The sequence below is a fragment of the Anopheles coluzzii genome, chromosome 2 (assembly GCF_943734685.1).
Source record: "Anopheles coluzzii chromosome 2, AcolN3, whole genome shotgun sequence".
NCBI classification, from domain to species: domain Eukaryota; kingdom Metazoa; phylum Arthropoda; class Insecta; order Diptera; family Culicidae; genus Anopheles; species Anopheles coluzzii.
This window is the reverse complement of record NC_064670.1, coordinates 36,753,924-36,772,430: the sequence shown is the minus strand read 5'-3', so window position 1 is coordinate 36,772,430 and position 18,507 is coordinate 36,753,924. Positions and strand designations below refer to the sequence as shown.

General features: G+C 46.3%; 2 protein-coding genes across 5 annotated transcripts in view; one reads left to right on the top strand and one right to left on the bottom strand.

Annotated features, from left to right (window-relative positions):
- Positions 1-7,828, bottom strand: part of LOC120952095 (larval cuticle protein A2B-like) — a 68,707-nt gene extending 60,879 nt beyond the window's left edge. For 3 of the 4 annotated variants that reach the window (XM_049605761.1, XM_049605760.1, XM_040371217.2), the window contains exon 1: positions 7,819-7,822. The gene's annotated coding sequence lies outside the window, so the exon portion shown is untranslated. Of the gene's footprint in view, positions 1-7,817 lie in introns of all 4 variants that reach the window. The other variant, XM_049605757.1, reaches the window with a different exon arrangement.
- The window catches only part of LOC120948717 (extracellular sulfatase SULF-1 homolog), a 45,437-nt gene that overhangs the window by 12,455 nt on the left and 14,475 nt on the right, over positions 1-18,507 (top strand). The window lies entirely within an intron of this gene.

The window sequence follows — 18,507 nt, the reverse complement described above, 5'->3', positions numbered from 1 at the left end:
GTGGCAAGTGGAGCCGCTTGAAACACGGTGCGCTTGATGTCTAAGAATGTACCTGATGCGTTTTGTTTTTCCAATTTCCTACACCACCAACATTACGCCCTAGAGGCATCGAATTGCGTCGAGGCAACCTTGGTTTCCGTTCTAAATTTATACAATGGAGAAGAAAAGCAGATTTGCGCTCCCTTTGACTCATGCTCGCAGTAGATTGGAAAATGTGTAGACTGTTGGAAATAAACACACAGCGTCTCTCCTGCCCGACGCTCACTAATGGAACTGACTGAGCGGTTCGTTTTTGTTTGGGAAAGCTGCATGCGCAAAAAATGTGAATTGCTTTAAAACCAATAATCAAACCAACAAAAACGACCACCTTTTGGCAGACTGCTGGCCGCCGACCAGCCGACGGGGGCGAAGTCGATTAGCGTGTGCATGGGGGATTGAAAATATCGTTCAAAAACCACGCGAGGTCTGTTTATGTTCGGCTTCGATTCGGCACCGTTCCACTAAGCAAGAAAGGAAACGACAATGTAGGAGGAAGTCGATTAACGTCCCAGCGCACCAGCTAGCGGTGAGAATACATCCGTAGTAAAGAAAGGGAACTTATGACACTCCAAAGCAGCACAACAGTGTGGATTTTAATGGACCTTGCCAGCCCTGGCAGTGGTTGTGTTTGGAGCTAATTTCGCGTAGTTTGTGTATTTCAGAATCAATTTGATTAATTTTATGATTGCGCACCAAATGTCTGCACGAAACGATCGGCGTGAAGCCAATGTCCCATTTGGTCAATGCATTGAGGTACCGCAAGTGATTACAAAATGCATTAATCCGATATAAGTGCGCTACAAACCAGACCACCAGATTGCCGGTGTCGTTGAAAAGTCTTCCGATACAACTGTCTGCCGGTCCGGTTTCACCCACTGGCAACCGCATTGCAACCTGTTGCTGTCAGTGTCGATAACGACACTTTGCATCTCGGTGCTGCAATGAAGATAACCGCAGCCGCTTGGCAAAATCCGGGACTGGTGCGCCGACCGAACCCGAACCATCCGATCCGCTCAACGTGTGCAGGAAGAAACCCTTACGGTGCAGTGGCAAGAGTGGCTTGCGCGGAGATTGGTGATTGGTCTTGCATCACACGCAAAGCGCAAGGAATGTGTGTGCACGCGCACGGATTGCATTTGCTTGCTGACCCGACCGGTTTACCGGATCGATCTTAGCCCATTTGGCACCTGTTTGTAGCCGGTGCCCCTTCTGACAGATGGATATCTGATGCCCTTTTTATGCAAACACATCCATACACGTTGGAGTCGGTGCTTGGTTGCCACGGTTGCCGATTGAAGCCAGTGCCGAGACGATGGTTTATTTTAGCACGCTCGCGTACATCTTGCACTGTCCACGGTGGTTTCCACCACACGCTGCAGGTTGATCGTAGCAAAACTGTGGAGGATTAGCTGTTTGGAAGCGAGGCCAAACATTTCCACGGCGTGTCTTGGGTACGCTGCGGGGAGATAAAAATCACAGTGCTTAAGCCAACCTCGTAACAGTTATTTTGAGCACATCTAGCGAAGTAATGGAAGGCATGGATTAGGATTGGAGAAACTACAAGCCGTCGTTGCTATTTCCTATTTTTAATGACGATTATATATGTTAGGCTTTGCAGTGAAATATTTAGTGTTAAAGGATTGATTTATATCACATAGACTATGTTTGTATTCACCTCTCAGGCCTACCGATGGATCCGATTTTGAATTTACATGGTGTTCAAGGGCTGTGGAATCTTTTTTACTTATTGCATACATATCAATGTCAGAATCAATGTTAAAAAGACATGGCGTGATACATGCAAATTGAGACTGTCACCAAGCAGATATATATGAAGGATAGCAACTGTTTTACTTCATAAGCAATGAAACGTTTCCTTCACGCCACCCCATTGAATTGATATGTAGCGCCACTCTAACATTAATGTCGGCTGCGATAGAGAATTAAAATAGTCCGACAAGCGTCTTCTTACTATAAAAACCTCCATTCGTCTCACAAGTAGCCTTACACATAATAAACATATCCCGGACACTTTACCCCGCGCACGCACAGAACCCCTTGTGGACAAAAGCTCCACCGGGTACTGACAGATAATTTATGCTGTCACCGAAATCACGCATCAACGCACCTGCCACATAAATGCCAGTCCAGACGGGGGCATTTTTACGACTCCCGTATACGTTCTACGGTACCGTATGCGTACAGTCTTATTGCGTACAGTATGCGTATCGCACTTCGAATGTGCGTCGTGTGTTTCGCGTAGCGCACCGCGTTCGCGAATGGCGTGTGAAATGAATATCCCGTAATCAATAACTGTCAGCGGGTGGCACACCGAGTGCTTTACTATACCGGTACGCCACCTATCCGATATAGTTTTCTCCTTGATTTTTCCCCGGAGCTGGTCTCTGCTTTCGATATGATACAGCAGTTAGGTGTTGGGCGTGGAAATGTTATGTGTTCCTACCGGCCTAGTGTAAATATTTTTCATCATTCCGTTGTTGAACTCGGAACCTACTGTGGCAAGTGAAGTGATCATTTTTCACTGTACCAAAAGGCAAGCAAATACATCGTGTACAATAAATAAACGAAACATTGTGTGACCATACGTTACGTGCGACGAATCGCTCCGAGTGCAAAATCAGCAAATAGGCGGAGGGAAACTCACAAGAGTTTGGTTGTCGTGCGATCGATTAATCATTCTGTGATGAAGAGATTTGCAGACCGTCGCAGACGTGCGTACGTGCGGGACAAATCGGTGCAATTATTGAGCAGACTTCAGGTGATGTGTAGGTCTTTTGCACAGGCTAATTGATACGGAGCTGCTTTAATTTCTGTCATCATGGTATGTTGTACGTAGTTTAAATTCGTTATTGATTAATGTATGGCTATGAAAGGCAACGTAAGTTTAAATGTTAAGAAACATTTAAGTTGAAAGCATTGATACGTTCACAAATTGGACAGATCACAAGTGCCACGGCGTTGGTGGATCAACGTAGTCCATTATCACGCGATACGATTTGATTATCCAATCTAGCTCATCTCAAAGCAATCGTCTCGTCTCTATGTGGCTTACTTTCCTGTCCCTTTCATCAAGGTGATCCTTCCCATTTGGTGTGGGGGCCATAGAAAGACCTCACGAGCAGCACTATCAAGAATACCGGGATAGAGAAAACGGATTAAGCTGTTTGCCGGGCGTCCTAAATTGGATAATTCGGCGTGACACAAAGCTAGCCGCCTGGGTCTGTTACCGGTGCGAGAGACAGTTCGTTGAAATTATCCGTTTGATTGCCGCTAAACCACCCAGCAGGCCAGATGCGAATGGGAAAGTAAACGATCGCCGATCGTCTCTCACTGTCCACCGCGGTTACTGTGCAGGGCTTATCGTGTTTGCTGGTTCTTCGAAAACTTTCTTCCAGGGTGGCAAAGTAAAGATATGTTAATTGTAGCTGCAGCTGCAGCATTGCGCTGCAACTCAATTCCCACTTGTGCCACGCTTCCGATGCCGCGTTCGTGCGCTCCGAAGTTCTGTGGGCCGATAACTTCCCGGATCATTGGCCAATGTGGGATGAAATCGGATCATCCAAATGTCCAAGCTGGTGGTGGTGGCGGCAGATTCCCTGAATGACGGGCGACACCACTCATGGCCCAGCAATGCAGATAAATGACCCCCGGGAATGATTAGTACAAGTGGAAAGGCATGGTAGTGGCAACACATTCCAACAGAAACAGTCAGCTGGCAGGAAGATTATTGCGATGTGTCTGCACGTAGTGTCGTAGCCCACCCACTGCTGACCTGTTTGGTGTGTGTATTTATTGGATGATTCAGTATGTGATGAGGTTTACAGTATCTCTGTGGCCCTAGTGAGACGTTCAGAATATCAAACAGGTTTGCTGGGGTTTGTACAATTTCTTGAGGATCATTCGCAAGGTTCTTCCCGTGGTGAACTCATTTGAAAGGGAATTAAAATTACTCAAGTACTAGGATGCAGTAGTCTATGCCATGACTGTTGTCCGAAGGGATTGCAATGAATGGTTTGTTGGTTGCGTGCCATCCTCATGATAGAACACCTCACTACAGGATCACTTTCATGCTAATGCGCGGGACACAATCAGTGAAAATTAGATCGTTAACAATCGCGGCCGGTTCGGATGGGTCGTTGTTACGCTCGTTCACAATGCCCTTGACTGTATGCGCGTTGAAAGAAGGTAAGGAGTGAGAAGAGGGCAACTGCTCTACTAAAGGTTCTTTGCGACCGAGGTTGGTTGGTTTGTGCAGGCGAACTGTTAAGAACGTACCGGAAGGCGTAGGCGCGATACTCTTGGTAAGCGCTGGAGTGAGAACTGCTGCCTATTATTGATAAATTTAACAGGATGAAACCGTTTGTTAAGCAACGTGACCTACTGTCCACTTCAAGAGTTATGTTTTTATTGCCTCAAGCAAGCAAACTGCAACTTACCTAATGAACATTGAACCCAGCAATGATTTCAAACCAGAAACCAAACCATCGCCGATAGTTGAATCTGTGGTTCGGTTTGTTTCGTCTCAATTTGCCAGCCAATTTGTAACGCGTCTTAATTAACTGTCTGTGTTCTTTTTGCCCCGCATGACGAGTGGGGGGTCACACCCATTTGTCCGGAGTTGATAAATGGACTCTCTAAAATAAGCAAACTTCTTCCAGATGGATTCATGCCGTACCAGAACTGGCGTGGAAGAAATCTTTATTTGGAATTTCCATATCTGTAAACAAAAAAACCAAACGAAACGACATACGCAAAGACACGTCCCAAATGTAACCCAATTTCGTCCCAAACACATCTGGCTACGGGAGGGAATATGGTTTAGACTGCTCCATTCCCGTCTGACAGCATCAAATTCTCACCAAAAATCGGCCCCGGCTGTAGTGATTAGAAGGAACGTGAAACGCATTAATGTCCGCTGGGGTCGCACATCGATACTTGATCCGTAACACATAGCGAGGCCGGTCGGTGTCGATCAGCACCACCCGGAAGCGGTTTCAAACTTGCGGAGGCTTGTCGCATTTGCGCGTCGTCTGAAAATTTCTGAGTCGATTGAGTGGCCATTCACGCGCTTTTTCACACGATCTCCTCCACATGACACATTGGGCGGTAATGGTGGGCAATCGGTCCTGTTGCGCTGCGGTCCCATTTGCGCAACACTCACAAATAAATGGTCGCGTTTCTGATTACTTTCTAACCATAAACGGAGACGTGGATTCCGGGATGGCGCACGGGATGGAGCGCTCGTAAACGCTCTAACCCAGGCTGCGTTGAACCACGGTAGCAGGCCGTACTCAGCATGGCTCCCTGCGGTGGCGTGTTGTTTTTAATGAGCATTTTGATGGCGTCCAACCTCTCCACATCCCCGTGCATTCTGGCCAGCTACCCGTTGAGATCCAACCGAGCGCACAGCTTGGTTGGGTGTCGGTTGTCATTGGAGTGTAGTGGTAGTTCTTGCTGTTTTGGTATTCGGTCTACACCATTTAGCATTCGAATGAACTGTTTGGTTCTGGTGTGAGATGATTCTTGTGTTCCGCAACGTATTGGATTCGAGGCACAGAATCTTTAGCCGTCATAATAGCGCTTGATTGCCGATCCTATTAGAATGACAGCTAGAGCATAAGAAGTATCCAAGCTTTACGAAGTAGAAAACAAGCTCATTGTGCTTCCCGGTCACTTTTTCCAACGTGATATGTGCTGTGAATTCTTTTGTACCGGCACCGTTTATGTGCTCTGGCAAACAACAGCCACCCCCCTGCAGAAGGGCAGCCAATGAGATGCGCTGAAGAGTGGACATTGGCTTCACTTCGGTATCGTTAAACTGCCCCCGAGCTGAACTTGTGTAAAATGTAAAAATCGAACCGTTCCCACGGCTTCTCCTTACAATCACATACAAACCACAGAACCCTTCACTGCAGGCACATTAAAAACACAACACATGGTTTGGCGATTGCGGGACAACCAACGAAACAACACAAAAACTGACGTGGCGGACGTGAATGTCTGTTTTTGGAGTTATATGTTACTGTCGTGCGGATCTGTCCGCGCTGCACGTTACTTTCTTCCGGGGTTTTGTGTGTTATTTCATGTTGTCGTATCGTAAACTAATCGTTGATTGGAATGTCTTCATTGCATGATTCGTTGTTCAGTCGCATAGCAATAGTAGTATTACTGTATGCTGTCGTTCACGATCGAAACCCGTCCTGCCACGATGCTGGGTGCCAGCAGAAAGGGGTTTGTTTCGGTCGTAAACAATCGACCAGGCATTGTTTCTCCGAGAGGGAGCCGTGGCAGGCATCGGAAGGAATCGATTGGGCCATCGAAAGCCAAAGCAACCCGTTCGATGACACCGTGGCGTGCTGGAGGCGAGCTTTTATGTTAGTTTGCCGACCTCCCTCCTACCCTCGGTGATGCAATAAAATAGTGAAAGAGAAGAGACATGTTCCATTTTATTGCCACACGATGGTGACGTTCGGCTGTCGCATGATGCCACAGGCTTCCCGGTTTCGGGCGGTTTTGGCTAGGTACGGGTCACGAAAGCTTTCACCGGACGGTCTCTATTTCCCTCCAGGACGGCTTCCGGGACGACCCGGCAGTGTGAAGGATTCAATAAGCTAATATGATTTTCCTGCCGGCTCGATTACGCTACCGGGATGCGACAGAATCGAACAATGAATAACTCTTACCCCTCGCCATCGCCCGGCACGGTGACAACATGCTGATGATGGTTGGCCGGACGGGGACGGGACCCCCGTTGAAGGACGTGATGTGGATGGTGAATTATGATGAGACATTTTTTCTCCCGGGATTGTGTGTTAGCTTTAGCTGCTGTGAGAACGGAACGATCACGAACCGATCGATGAGTTGATGATGAGAGTAGGTGGCGTAAGAGAATGGGAATTGAAACAGGATGGCAGCAGGGTGGGTTGCTTTGGTGGGTGGAATTAGATCCCGATTTCATCCCCCCTGAGCAGCAGAAGCAGCACTGCTGCGAGCGTATAAATAGAAATGTTTATGAGAGCAATATGAATTCATATCACACATATGTTCGGGACGAACGGTCAAATGGCGCCCGAACGCCGCGGGAAGCGAATGCCGGACCGGGGCGGCGTAATGAATATTGGTCTTTTATGGAAAGCGAGAAAATTATGTGTGCAGAACGTAAATGATTTGGGCAAATAGCGCAACCGTCAGCAACATGACACATTACAGAAATGAAATTCGTAACCGGCAGCGAAATCAAGTGATAAATGTTTCGAATCAAACGACCCTCACGACACAGCGAAGGACTACTGTTTTTGCACGAGACGCTCTTTGTGGTGAGTGAAGGAAACAAGTAAAAGCAATTTATTGAACTTACTTTGTTCATGGTTGCACTTGATGCTTTTTTGCTTTGCGCAAACACAGCGCAGCTCGTCCATATGGTTCCACTCTTGGTCACTGACGTCAGAGAGGCTAAGAACCACACCGCGTTAACGCTTTAAATCACTTTCATGTGAAGCGTCACGGAGTGCAGCTTTCATCACGCACATGGAATGGATGCCGCTGTGCACCGCGTGGTCAATGACAAGCAAAAAAAAAGGATGATCAAACCGTATTGTGGCTTTGTAAATATGTTTTGCCACAAATCTGTACCAAATATGCCAGACCGCGGTTCCGTTTCAGACTTTGCGCAATGTGTTGCGCCATTTAGTCGCCATTATTTAGTTTAGATAGTAACATTTAGGCTATCTGCATTGAATGCACAATTGTTTATTTAAAGATCGGAAGAAGTGAAATAATAATGCTCGTACTGTTTTGAATGCATGCATATCGAATTGATGCTCTAATATATTTGTTTTAATATTTGGCTATAATCGATAGATCCAATGTATTGCATGCCCTTTAGAATATACCTTAAGATACTTTCCCTGTCAATGAAAAAAACCTTAACCAATCCGAAAAAATGACCTGTATAATTTTTGTATTTTTTTGCAGCTATTGTGCGAGACCGCACGAAAGCGATTGGCAAAAAGGGATAACCGTTTTTGTTTTCATTTGCATAATGTTGATAAAAAAAATCTACCAAAATTGAAAGTTTTGCTGCAAGATGCCTGCCAGTTATTGCCCAAAATATAGGCAACCATCATCATAATAAATGGATATGGTCTGCAACTAAGAGCAATGCACGCAGAACGCGCACAGTGTAAAGAGCGGCTGTAAACTGTCTCCCCTTTTGTGTGAGTGAACGTGCAAAGATCCACCGCTCAAGTGTCTGGAAGGTGGCAGGAAGCTCATGATTGTCACACATTTTCCACCCACTTAACCCCGTTTGCCGAGGAGCATCGTTCCCGGTCTCTAAAGGCACGACACCATCTTCGTCGCCCGTGCGGTCGATGCCCGTTGGAGCAAAGGGCCCGGTAGAGGTAGTGCCGAGCGCATCCTGAAGTGATGCAGCTCTTCAGGGGGTTGGTGAAAAAATGAGAATATATGGAGACATTGGCCTTTTTTTTAGCATGCACACTTTCTTTTGCACTTGTTTTCCTTCCTGATCGGTAGCGATTGCGCTGAACCGAGCGGCTTTGTACGTGGTTGGTTGCTTGGTGGCGAGTAAGGATAATAACTTTGACGTGTTTCTGGAGACGGTTGATGCTCCCAGTTATCGGGTTCTTGGAAGGACGTTAAATAGTGCAGTAAGATACGGGCGAATGAAGGCAAGGATTAACTAGCGCTGAAAGTGTTGGGAAGAATACAGCGAGAAGGCACTCATCACTCGGAAACTGTTAGGTTCGCCTTCTTGTTGAGCAATGGGGCAGATTACATGTACGATGTAGCATATGTAACAAGGACACATCGTTTCGAATGGCGCCTTCAAGTCGCACTGCAATGAGGGTTGATTGTGGAGCTGTTCCTCCTGCTGTGAGAAGTTGATGATTGAACCGGGTGTAATCCAACAAAAAAAGGCATCTTCTTTTGTATTAATCCTGGAAGTGCTTCTAAAATACAGTAACACGTTTCCACTTACCACAGCAAATACCAAAACTTTGATGGTATGGTCTCAATTTTATTACGATGCTTTGGAAACATAAAAGTGGTCAAACTTTGGAATAGTTGTCGTACCATCATCGGCGCTTTAACCACTATTCCTCGTGCACACGTTGAACCATCTCGAGAGCCGTCAGTCACACTTTATGTCCACGGGGTTCACGCTCGCTGCTCAGGATGTTCCTTAAGTGTGTTTGAGTGAGTGTGTGTATGTGTGTGGTTTTTTGCCCTCACCTTCACCCATGTTGAAGCAATAATTTAACGACGTTGGTGGTTGGTAAGCGTTGGAATGTTTCCTCTACCCGGATGACATCGCAAGTGGTTTCGTGGTGTTTCGGGTTTCGCTATTTTCGTTTGGAGCGTCAGGGACGTTTTGGGTTCCCATTTTTTTTTGTTTGCTGTAGCATGAAGCGTTTAGCTGCACTGGAATTTCTGCACTCATTAACGGCGTACAGTGTGGTATGGCGCAAGCTATGCTGGATAAATGACGGAGAGTAAAATTCTTGTGGGATTTTTGTTGTTGTTCGCTTCAATTTCATGTGCGCGAGAAGGTTTATTGAGTTTACCGCGGATAATATTCGCAGCTTAAGTTAGCCAAGGGAGAGGGATGATGCTGTTTACGTGGCTGCTATGGCTACGGGAAGGTTTGATGTAATAATAACGAGAAACATCAAATTTACATTTACTTACAACATGTGTTGTGATACTATCCTTATATTCAGGGACACCCGCAAACACTTCAAAGCGTTTCGATCTATGCATATACTCTATTATTTGGTTCTGGCAGCATAAAGCGATAGAGAAAACATGAACCATCCGATCCACCCTAACCGGTCACCAGTTTGACACACTTTTCGTTTTAGCTTCCTCTGTGTGTGTGTGTTGCAGTATCCACCGATGACCGGGATGAATCGAAACCGGAAATCGAAAGCAATCAGCCAAGACGGCGACAGTAAAGATCTTTCTCTTTCTCTCGTTCTCTTGCGAGCGTCGGAAAAGACGAACCGGTCCCCGAGGCTAGCCTAAATTAGTCGGTCTGTGTGTCGCCATTTTTGCTCGGGTGGCCCTAACCGATCAATGAATGGAAGTTAATTTTAGTCCCCCGCTGACTCTTCCCCACGGTTAGCTGTGACTTTCTTCGATGGCAAATGGGTATGCCTAGTGACTGTCATTCATTCATTCAATCGACCATTTCATTCATTAGCCTCCTTCCCAATGTGTCAGTGAAGGTGGGGCCACTCGTTTTAGGCTCGATGAAACGAATTGCACAGTCGTTTTGTCGTCCCAAGGAGTTGCGAGACGAGAATGAGATAGGTAAAAGGGCAACAACAAAAAAGCAGTAAATACAAAATACGACCCAAAGAAAGGGCTGGCCCGGTTTGGGCAAGGAAATGCCGAATGCCCGGCGGACGGTTTGTTGATTCATTGATGGCTGGTTGAAATGGCTGAAAATGGTAATCAATTATGGAGCGAGTCGATTTTAGCATTCGTCTGTACGCGCTCACTGCCACCGCACGATAAGCGTTAGGCGTGTGGAGTGGAAAATCAGTGCCCAGTGCCTTTGATTGAGGAAAAATTGCTTCTGCCGCATTAGGCAATAGCGAGAGAGGGAGTTGGGAAAATGGTTTACGGTTTGATGCGTATCGTAAGTTGATGTAAAAGAAGGAGTATGTTTGGGTCTGTGTATGTGTGTGAGAGAAAGATATAAAACCCACAACCAAATGTAGAAGACGGCATAGTGATTCATGCGTTCGTAGTATCCTTCACGACCGAGGACCGATTTTCAAATGGAAGAAAAGGATAGAAGCATTATGTCGGGTTTACTGTGAGTGTTCAATACACTAAAGATGGTACTACACATTTGTGGGGTTATTTTTTGCGCTTGTTCTTGTGAATCCCCCCCGTGGCAACCCTTTTAAAGGTTGATTGGATGAGTGTCTGCCCGGAAAAGGGGATCGCATCGGGTGGCAAAAAGGAAATAAGCACAAGCAATCGCCGTCTCGGGTCTCGCCATCGCGAAAGAAAGTATTGCATGGACAGGTGCCCAGATGCAAGGAAGGGGTGTGAAATAAAAGGTGGGATACACATGAACAAACATCACAACCACAGAAAAGGTAAGCATCATCCCGCAGCTGTAAAGATGGCAATCGTACTGAATGGAATGGCGGCGAGCGTACCCGGTGTCGGTTGCTTAGGCGAAGATTGTATCCACACCGGGTTAGGAAACGGAAGCTTTAAAGCACGCCGAAGATCCCGCTCTCCGAATATGGTGCGGTTCGTAGCAGGTGGTTGTCCACCTCGGCTGAAGGATCGGGGGGTATTGAAACTTCGATTCCATTGCGGGCTACGGTGGTCGCGAATGTATCAGACGGCAGTGTTGAAGCGCTGCTGGGAACAAGATGGTCCCCGGTGGGTTTCCTTTTTCGTGAAGGCATTCATTGGCCTTTCCTTAAAGAGGGTTGAAAAATAATTTAATAAATGGATGGAGCTATCCCGGGCCCTAATCGATTACGAAATGTTTGATTATAAAGAGAGAGAGAGGAAAAAAAACACCACGGGTAATCCACGCTTGCTGAAGCTTGTTTGTAGATCAAAGAGATCGTAGACGAATGTATTTCTGTGTGATGAAGTAACATTAACCTCTGGCTGAACATATTTGCATCGGTCGACATTTGAATGGTAAGCTTTTTGCCCCGTTCGCCCGTGAATTGAATGGAAAGCCACCGGGGGTAATCTGATCCTCCATTCTTCTGCCACTGCCGGAGGCGCTCCGTTTCCTGCGCCGTGATATGTTGTGCGATAATGCTGCTGTTGCTGCTGCTGCCAGTCATTAAAACCGGTGCCCACTATCTCCGGCCTAACAATCAATGGAAAGCGGTGCGGAAACGATTAGTCCCACCATGTTGGGTGAGATAATCGTGAAAAATTATCTTCCCTAAAATCGGAAGTCATCGCTCTCTTTCTTGGCGTCTAGGACGATGGAACGGGCGTACGGTGTGTGTACCTTTTGCGCGTGCAACTTGTAGCACGTCTCGGTCGGTGGTATTTGGACAGCGAGCAAGATCGCAAGGTTAAATGAAAAACATTTCACATCGAGCAATTGCTCGCGTGCATTGCGCTGGTCTCGAGGTGGGGTGGGGTTTTCCTGTGCACAATCGCACTCGAGCTTAAAGTGAAACAGGATAAGATTATCGTAAGCGCAATGCAAGGAAACGGCACACAATTACCTCGTCTCTTTAATCGGAAACCGAATCGAAGGTAACATGAAGTTGCACACTGGATCGATTTGTATCATCCTTCCTCAACCTTGAGCAGCTACTGACGGTATTTTTTCCTCTTCCAACTGTTTGGACGTGGGTTGGCAGAAGGAAAACTGTTTCCACTGTGAACTGTGAAGGTTCGGAGAGCGGGTGAATTGATGTTGTTCATTAGAGGCACGTAAATAAATAAGTACGTAACAGAGTTGCTTCCTTCGTGTCTGTCAGCCAGTGGATGGGTACCGTCGCCATGGCTATGGTTTGTGAAGATTGTGCGGACCAGTGTAGTCAAACTCATTTGATCAGGAGGGACAAATTGGTGCCATAATCAGTAGAATGTTGTATCTATGCGAATTTACGAAAATTTCACAATCCAATTGTTGAGTGTTTCACAAACACTGGCTGCAAATGTTGTGTAGCTTATAAACGTCAGTTTGGGGTTTAATTATCTGTTCTCAAAATATGTGTCAATTCGCACATGCAGTATACTATTCGAAGTGGGATAATTCTTGGGATGTTGGAGATAAAGACATTGTGTGCACATCATATAGCGTCCTTCTTCTATCATCTATAATCGAAACATAACCACTTTATATTTGATTAATTCTAGAATAAATATTGAAAATTACCAAAAACTACAATGCCACCGCAGTGATTTTTTCTCAAAAAGGTCTCCCATCTTATCGAATGTTGTCAAGGACCGGATGTTTGACTACTCTGGTATTTGACGGTCATCAAGAACTGGTTTTAGGATGCTACTAGGTTGCCACCTTTTGCGTCCCCTAGCAGAAGATATCTCACGTACTGTGAACACACACATACACACACACAAAGTGTGCAGAAGCATTGTATGAAGGTTTATTGTCCGAGGTACACAAGGCAAAGGTTACAACGGCACGATGGATGCACTAGAATGCATCGCCGGTGAAAGATCTTACCGGCTTAGACAAACAAAGCAGAGTGATACTAGAAGCATTATGGATCGTTAGGAATAGGATTTAGACCCATTTTACTGTTGTGTTGTCATTTCCCACGGGACGGGAATCGTTGTAGCACGAACCAGTTTTTACTCAAAGTGTCGGATGCTTTTAACAGCTTCTATTTTGGCAGAGTAGTGGCGAGCGAGGGCTAGCCTAATCAGTTCTAACAACACCATAAAGGAAGCTTTTAGACGAGAGTTTGGGATCGAAGGGGTCGTCCGTCATTTGCCTGTCTCATTCAATTTAACACACAACACAGTGTCGGCTGCTGCTTTATTATTCTATTAGCAGCGAAATCAATTATGTAGCGTTTGTTTGTAGTGAGTTTATTGCGCTTGAAGCAGTTAAACTAACCGGGCGTTGGTACGGCATAGTTTTTGTTTCTTTACTTTAGAGCAGTTTTATGGAAGGTGAAATAGAGGAAAAAGCTTCCACAACCGATCGATACTCCCCGTCCCGCGCTATGCAGGCATCGTTGGGACCAACTGCATTAGCGACTCTGTGTGTTTGTGTGACAGCAAAACGCGCCCTCTGACATAACAAATCGCATCCACTTAAAAAAACTGTACACAACGCACGGCGGCATTTATTTATTCGGCTGTTATTTTTGGACACAGCCAGCACAGCACCGGAAGGAACCTTCACGATACTTCAGGTTTTTGGATTTCCACGCGATGACATTCGGCGACGACCGGGGGAAGCGAACGCGAAATATGTGTGCCTTTCGAGTGACCTAGAACGGTTTGGCCGATTTTTGTTGTATATTTCGAAAACACTCCTCTCTAACTTTTTTGCAATGGTTGGCCGTTGAAATGTCACGGCGAGTATACCAACGAAGCCACAAAGCTAACTCGGTGGTGGTTGTTTGGACGACCGTTTTTTCGCATAAGCGCTGACGTAAAGGACGAACACGAGCAGCTTGCTTGTGTTTGGCCTGATACAGTATTTCCTGCACCGCGCCCTTTGCCCTTAATGGAGCTCTCGCTGATCTTCCACCTGCTCCACTTTACCGGAGTGCCGTCCTCGCAGCAATCGTTCCTTTCGGAGTTCCTTCTTCGCGTGAATGCACTTGCTGAAAGGCAGATGGTATAAAATGTGTACCACAAGACAATGATGGAATTTTGCTGTTTTGTTTTGATTGCAAGTGGAGAGTGGTGGTGTTGGAGGTGGAAATTTTTATGCTTCTTCCTTTCCCTTGGTGATGGGATTTCTCCAATCCACTTCATCTCCCTCTCACTCTGGGCTTCAGGAATTGTTGGGCAAGTGATTTGTTGTGTTGCATTGTGTCGCACATAGAGACACACTAACGTAACGACTAGCCGGACGGGCTGGAATCATAGATGCATGAAGCTACCGGGCGACATTGATCGGCAGACGGATAGAGTATCACGATGCGATGCAATTTGTGCAAGCATTGTTTGTGATGGATGGTGTAATCATCATCTCCCTTCGTTACCGTACTGTTGTAATGATTGTTGTGTAAAAATGTCTGAGCGAGTCCGGCCCCGACTGGTTGTAAGCTTTACTGCACGCTATAAGATTGGAAGTAATGGATGAAGACTCATCGCTTCAGCATGGGTAGTATTTTTAAAATCGCTTTCTATCTAGGTCATACAGGACATTGTTTTGAGCCACCGCGGTAACAGTGTGCTAAAATAATCGATCGCCAATATATCGTAGTTTTGCTCCAGCCTTTACTATCTCACGCTTTGCGTTTCAGCTCATTTCTAACCAATTCCGACGGACTCGGTGTTAGGCGATGTTAGGTTTTTATAAATATGGCTTTAAACGTGCCATCGTGCCGACTCCACACAGTCTATGCCTCACAGTCTGGTGTGAAAGGTCGAGTGACTTATGACTTGTTACCTTTCGCTGACCCCTTGCACATAGCTCGCGGTTGCAGCAACGAAACATTCCCAACAGCGCTTCAAATCGGCTTGACATTGTTTGTCTAGCTGACCTCCACCAACAAGATCACACTTCACGCCCTACTTGGGTTTGGATGAGGTGAGGTCCTACCTTTTAGCTGTATTAAGCCTCATACAGAGCCTCTTCGTTACCGGAAATGAGGCGTACTCCTCGAAGGTCAAATCACCCATCTTAATGTCAGTCCGCTTACCGCTGCACCACTTCACCACTCCGGCGAGGTTCGTGCGATTCACGATTCTTTTTTGGTGCTGTTGCTTTCTGTAAACCAATGCGCTTCAATTAACGATCTAATGCCAATGGTTTTGGTCGTTCCCGTCAGCGCCTTTGAACTTTTCTCCGCCCAGCGCGCTAAAATACCTCCGGTTTGGGACGGGTAAGTGAGACTCTAAAGTCTGTGTGTGTCTGTGCGTATGTGTGTGTTTGTGTGGGCTAGCAAAGGCTTCGATTCATTAGCGTCGAGGGAGCCGTTCGGCACTCCGAGATTTTTGTGGAACGCCGGGGTACATCATCAAAGGTATCCGGTTCTGTGTGGCTTCAGCGCCCCGGATCGTGTCGATTTGTTTGATGCTTTCTTGTAGTAGAGGTAGAGTTAAAAAAACAACCTCAGACACATACACACTCGAACAACGAAAACGATACCTTCATGGCTCAATAAACTCTTTTGCCAGCCAGCCATTGGTAGGCCGGGACGCTTTGCATGGAATTCATTTCGTTCGCTTCTCCTTCGTTCGGCCATTTAGAACGTATGAATATTTTGGGGCCGCGAGCTTTATTTGAACCGGCTGCAGCATTCTGGGTTCCGTTTCATCTTTGTAATTAAACAAATTACAGTGCGCCCCGAAGCACGCGGTTATTAGTGGCGGCAATGCCGGGTGGCGCTTCCAGTTCGTTCTTGTTCTGGTTCCGCTCGGGCGTGCGTTCTCTTCGCGCACCGTTTTTCCTTTTGCGGTGGAGTAGTTTTTGTAGATTTTTTGTTTTCTTAAATCTCTTCCTTTATTCACCGTTTATCATTTGGGCGGCATTTCCACTGGAGGTTTGGAAAAGAACGGGCTAGAAAAATAGGCTTATTCGAGTGCCCTCGGTTTCGCTCTTTCGTTCTGCGACGGTGCAATTTCGTTTGCGAAAAGTTTTGCACGTTCCTTTGGCACGGATTCGAGTAATGTTGAAATGAAATTTACGAATAATACCCCTCATAATCTAAAGTAGCAGCTTATGGTGATTCATGTCTCTTTTTCTGTCTTGCCCCGTTTTAGAGTATTTCTTTTTTTTCGCTTCGACTGGCATAATGAGACAGTTTAGTGGACGTACAATTTCGCTGCCTCGTCGTCGTCGCTTAGCACAACATTAAGCGCCATCGTCGGCGTATTTGGTGCACAAGAGTGATGTGATATGAAAGAAAGCGAAAAAGAAACGAACAGCTATATAAAACGCAATAAACTGCATTCAGCTGCAACGAGGAGCAAAAAGGATGCGAAGCTTGCTCAAATCCTACTTTTCGTACTTAGCTATTGTGGACGAATAATCAGGCGATTTGTTACGTGGAATGGGTTGGGTGGTCTGCGTCTTAAAGAAGTGTAATGCAGTGTTGCTGTTCATTTCCAGCTTTGTGGATCCGTGCTTCGTGCTCTATGGTGCACTTTAATTTCGAGATAGCTATTCTGCCCGAAATAATTCTTCGTTTTAAAAGAGAAAGAGTACATGACGGGCAGGTTTTGGAATGTTTCATGTTATATTTTTGTTTTGTAAGCGAGTTTCACACCGCATAAAACTCCAACAATAGCGCTAATTCAGGCAGAACACTTCAAGCAGGGAGCTGGTCGGCTTAACAGCTCGTTAACCACATTACCCGCGAAGATCTGCAAATGGCATTGCAAGAAATGAAGCACTGCGCTACAGAATCGTTCCTCCTCTGTAGTGGAAGTGATAACGAGAACCGTTTAGTAAAATGTCCCCTGTTGGATTCTAATGTACCCACCCAACTCAGTCCTCACTATTCGGAACTAAACTATTTAACAAAGAGCTCCCCCGTTATAAAAAATTACACTTTAAGGGCAAGTGTCGGTGCATCGTACTGCCGAAACTATTTGCAGAAAGCATAACTTTAGCTCTCGAAATAAAATTTGCTGGAGCAGCAACACTTTATGCCCATTCTTATGGCCTTTTGACAATTAACGAGCAGCCCACCTACAAACTCGCCATCATCATCATCATCACCGTTGGAATTGCAGTTTGTGCATTAAAACCTCCCACCCACTTCCACCGAACCGTACGAAATGCACCGAAAAGTTGTGCGCTCAGCCCCCACTACGGGGCGCAAATCTAGAGCCGAAGGTCGATGCATGGTCACGTCATTTCCATCTCAAGAGCATGACTCATCGAGGAAGAAGCTTCTCAGGGCCGAAGAGAAACCTCTTTTACCGGTGGGGGGGGGGGGGGGGGGGAATTTGCCAGGAGCACCAAGAAAGCAACCGGCAGTGATGAGCCGACGTTGGAAAAATGCGCAGCAACCCTAACCGGGCGGCGGGCACACTCAAAACACTGAAGTGTACGAACTTTCCTTTGCATTACGCTTCTTCGCATCTTACGGAAGTGCTAAAAATGGACGCACTAATTACCCGCCCTTTGTACCCCTTTCCCTTGTCCGACAGGGACGCCGTGTTTTTCTGTTCTAAAGCAGTCAACTGCAGGTTTTCCCTTGCTTCCGCTTATCATCCCTCGGATGTATGGGGTTGGCCATTTCGCCTCACTCGTTTTGCAGAGAGGTTTCTTCATGCTGTCCGGAACGTTGTGCAACTGACACCGGAAAATTCGCCCTTGTTGCCACGGACTCACTCGGATGTTAAAACCTGTTGGGCGCCGTGCTCCACCCAAGAAACACGGACACAGAGCCGTGCCGTGGGGTTTGCTCCATTCCCTTAATGGACTTCCGTACGGTCGATTTAACACTGTTTTATAGATGCTACACAGCTAATGAAAGCACCATACGATAAAGTGCACAAATTCGTTTGAATGTTTGGGTTGGATTTTTTGAGAAAAAGAACCCTTTTTCCTACAACATTGTCCTGGCCGGAATACGGGGTGAACGGAAAATCGAATGACAAGGATAAAAGCAAAACACCACACTCCAGACAGCACAATCTCCCTACTCTCGGATACCTGTAGAGAGTAACATTTCGGTGGTGGATTAATTGAAAAGGATCGGTTCTTTAGGGGCGATGTTTCTGCTTTGAACGTTCGTCCGAAGGCGGAAGCACACGATG